Genomic DNA, 5000 nt, shown 5'->3' on the forward strand with positions numbered 1-5000 from the left:
AAACTGGTGGTTAGCGACATTAGCCTTGCATGTCTTAGCTAATCAGCTACACTTGTGGTAAATGGGACGTTGGCTTATAATTTATTATTTGCCCAAACTATGAATGAATTATTGACTAAAAAATAATGAAAACGATTAAGAAAAAGATGAAGAAATAATAACAACCGCACGATGGTCTAACTTAGATCTCGTTTCAGTTGGATGGGATCCTGGTTCCTGTTTACCGGGGGGTCTGTGGGATTAACTTCACTCTTTCGTCCACAGGGGAAATAAAAATTACAAGGAAGACGAAGACAACAACAATTACGGGGTCTGCTGTGATGATATATCATCATATATGCAAAAATGTATCATTTCTGCTCACGCTGTGTAATTAGAGCTCATGTCCGTTCTGTCATTATGGCTGGAAATAGACTGAGCCGTAATAACCATAAATCATCAGGCCATGAGCACAGACATGAAGCAGGAAGTGGGAAAAAAAGTGCTTCAGGCTCCATAGGAAAAACAGATGAGACCATCTACAGCATCACTATATTGTCCTTGTGCTGTCATATTATGAATATTAATGTTTGTAACATTATCTGAATGTTTTCTTCCTGATTTAATTGAATAGCTATATTTATTTATCTTGATACTTAATGTGTTGGTTATTAGGCCGTTCATTTTTCTCCAATATTGCTCAGTCTAGAAAAGTTAAAATGACAAATATTTTTCTTGCACAGCACAGGATCAACAAGAAGTCACAAATACCTCCCTAAATACATTGGTATTCACCAAGAGACACAAATATTTCCCATCAGAATGTTCCACCATTAAACACCAACATTCAGAATTAAATACAGATATAAAACATTCAACAACAAGATTTATTATTACACGCCAACTGTACTCAATATCGTTCACAATGAAACACCAACATTCGCCATCAAATACCAGCATTTACCATCACACATCATCATGCACCATCAAACACATGTTAAGTTACATGCACAAATCTTGTCATTTTACTGATTAAACATCTCCCTCAAACAAGAAGAATCACTATTTCATGCCAATATTTATGGTTAAACACTACCATTAAAAAAACAAACATTGCCTATCACACATCAACATTCTCCACCAAACACCATTATACATCACCAATTCTCCATCAAAATGCAACATTCTATTAAACTCCATTTACAACCAAACACCAACATTCTCCATAAAAACGCCAACATTCTCCATCATGCAGCATTATTCACCAACAAACACCATCATTCTCCATCATACACCATCATTCACCACCAAACACCATCATTCTAAAAAAACCACCAACATTCTCCATCATACAGCATTATTCACCAACAAACACCAACATTCACCATCATACACCATCATTCACTACCAAACACCATCATTCTCCATCATACACCATCATTCACCACCAAACATCATCATTCTCCAAAAAACATCAGCGTTGACAACCAAACACCATCATTCTGCATCATACAGCATCATTCACCACCAAACACCATCATTCTCCATAAAAACACTAACGTTCGCCATCATGCAGCATCACTCACCACCAAACACCATCATTCTCCATAAAAACACTAATGTTCGCCATCATGCAGCATCACTCACCACCAAACACCATCATTCTCCAAAAAACATCAGCGTACACCATAATTCACCACCAAACACCATCATTCTCCATAAAAACATTAACGTTCACCATCATACACCATCATTCACCACCAAACACCATCATTCTCCATAAAAACACTAATGTTCACCATCATGCAGCATCATTCACCACCAAACACCATCATTCTCCATAAAAACATCAGCGTTCACCATCATGCAGCATCATTCACCACCAAACACCATCATTCTCCATAAAAACATCAGCATTCACCATCATACACCATCATTCTCCATAAAAAACACCAACATTCCACATTCTTACAGCACCATTATATGTGATTGTTAAACTATGCCAGAAAAGCAGGAAAGTTTACGGTACTAACATGAAGCACCAGTAGAGGGCGGTGTGTAACTATTGTAATGGAGTACTGACATGTATTTCCCATAGGTAGCGCTAGAGGTGCACAAATAGAGTGCACAAACTAATAATACCTAGTATTTGATCTTAATGCATAGACCAACATAATGGACAAAGACAAATACTACTGTGTGTGTGTGTGTGTGTGTGTGTGTGTGTGTGTGTGTACAACAAATGCATTAGCATCCAGACCAAAAGACAGCAATTAACATTATTATTCTTAACAACATAATGGTAGTTAGCATCATGCTGGAAACCTAAGTGAAATGAAATTGTATCTCTGTGTAAGAAAAAAGCCATTACAGCCAGTTAGCTGTGATGAGTGATGCACATGTTCCTCCTCCAGACAGTGGACTATAAAGATAGTGTTATAGATTTAACACTATCTGTTAAATCTGTGAATATATCTGCAAAATACTTGTATACTTTATATATATATATCAAAGGAAAGACATTCTCAGGGTACTCAGGGTTTAGAGGACCGTCATAAATTCTAGGGAAGGAATTCTGCATTGGGGAATTTTTCTTTTCTCTGACTTTTTTCTTTATTAGGAAGTTGGAAATGACGAGTTCTAACTTTTAGCTGCTTGCAGAATTAGCATCAGTGCCTCATATCTCCAGGGTCCCTGCTATGATCCTGAGCTCGTCTCACTGTCTAATCAGAGTTTCACATTTTCTGTGTCCGTCTGGAGTTCCTCTGGGTTCTCCGGTTCCCTATAACGCTTTAGGTGAATCACTATGACCATATGCTTCCTGAAGATGAATTTTAAAATGTTTATGTAAATGTAAATGTAATGTCTTCCCTTTATTTAGTGTTCCACTTAAAACAGAGCATGTAGTATATGATAAATGAGTCATGGAGTAAAAAACCCAATGAAAAAGCCTGAAATGTTCAGAAAGAAATGTAACTTCATTATTCTGTGTGGTAATAAAATAATGATCCGGTTTGCACTACAAGTTAATCTTTAATATTTAAATCATAATTGGAAAACATTCTAGCTCTGTTAAACTGTTCATAACAGAGTAGTTTTACATAAATTCTCGCGTCTTTACTAACACTCGGTCAGCGTGAACGTCTGGAATAATGTTGCTGATGCTCAGTGAGGTTAACGTGAACGTTTTGCAATTTTGTCGCAGGAACATTAGCCGTGAAGCCATGAAGCCACATCAGGTGCTAAGTGTAAGTCTGGTGGACATCTGGAAGTTAGTGTAGAACTGAAATTACAGTCACACACCCTCCAGAGCCTGGACTAATCCTTTAATGCGATGCTGGTAAAAGAAAGGCATCCACAAACAACCCTACCTCACACCACACCCACCCCCCTCATACAAGCAACCCTGTTGGTATTAATGCTAACGTGTTATTGTTATTCGTGTTATTGTTATCGTTGAAGTTAGGCTGAGGGAGCGGCGAGTGTGAGGGTGTGTCCATCTGCACGCAATAATTGATGCACATTCCTGACAATAAAACCAGCACCGTCTGCTCTATTCTGTACAAAGCCGAGCTCGCCGAGCCCGTAGTCACAGCTGTAATTACAGAACATTACCAGTGAGTCACTTAGTAAATTCAAGTCAATTCACACTTCAGAATGTTTTGAAATTTCAACATTCAGATCAGCTTAATATAACAAACTTTTTGTTGGAGTTTTTATTGCAGTGCATATTTTAGTTTTTTTGTGATTGTTGCTATAAAATGTTTGTTTTTACTTCATTTTTTCCCCCAGATTTGTGATGCAGCTTGATAAGTTTTTTGTCCCTTTGTTTTTAGGAGAAATCACTTCTCATTGCATCTGGTTATTCTTTTAATCTCCTTGCACTGAAAGACATATTTAAATTTCTCCATGACAGCTTTACTCATTTTCCACATACGTGAACAGAATAGTTTTTACGTTGAATGAGTCTTTTTTAAAAATCACCATCTCCTCTGTATGTTGCCTAGTTTGCTCAAGTTTACGTTCCTTTTATGATCGTAAAATCATCAAATCCTGGATGGACTGTTTTTTTTTTTGAGTTTGATTAAAGTCTACACAGTCTGTTGTAAATGTCTGTTTTGAATAATAATGTAAACTGTATTACAAATTACTTTTCTCATGTCTTTCACCGTATTTTCTCGTCTGTTCATTCACAGCTCTTTCATATACGTTGGATCCCATAAGCATCTCGGTACCACGTCACATCCTTAACACCGATAAAATGCGGCGTATTTGGAACACGTTAATCAATAACATGAGATTGTTTTATTCATTCATTCTTTCATTCATTCATTCATTCATTCATTTTCTACCGTTTATCCGAACTATCTCAGGCATCATCGGGCATCAAGGCAGGATACACCCTGGACGGAGTGCCAACCCATCGCAGGGCCCACACACACACTAGGGACAATTCACTCACGCAATCACACACTAGGGACAATTTCCCAGAGATGCCAATCAACCTACCATGCATGTCTTTGGACCGGGGGAGGAAACCGGAGTACCCGGAGGAAACCCCCGAGGCACGGGGAGAACATGCAAACTCCACACACACAAATCGGGAATCGAACTCCCAACCCTGGAGGTGTGAGGCGAACGTGCTAACCACTAAGCCACCGTGCCCCCCTTGAGATTGTATTAATTTGTTTTTCCTCACAAGGTTGAACAACAACGTATGCAAACTCATTGCCTCACTGATCCTAAGCTTGTTCCTTTGTGCTGTGAGACATTTTGTTAGCCAGTACGAGAGCAAACGTCACGTCATTCACACGGGACAAACTTCACAACTTCGACACCTGATTGGACGATTTATGAGAAAACCTTTACGTTTGTCGTTGTTAAAACCTAGACGTTTGTCTATTGTCTCTATTTAAATCATACACAAATATTCAGTCTGAGAGAAACTGGAGCAGAGGTCAGTAGGTAAATATGTTGAGTCAGGAGATAATAGACAGAGCTATAACGTTGGACATAGCAGC

The sequence above is a fragment of the Tachysurus vachellii genome, chromosome 12 (genome assembly GCF_030014155.1).
Source record: "Tachysurus vachellii isolate PV-2020 chromosome 12, HZAU_Pvac_v1, whole genome shotgun sequence".
In the NCBI taxonomy this organism is placed as follows: domain Eukaryota; kingdom Metazoa; phylum Chordata; class Actinopteri; order Siluriformes; family Bagridae; genus Tachysurus; species Tachysurus vachellii.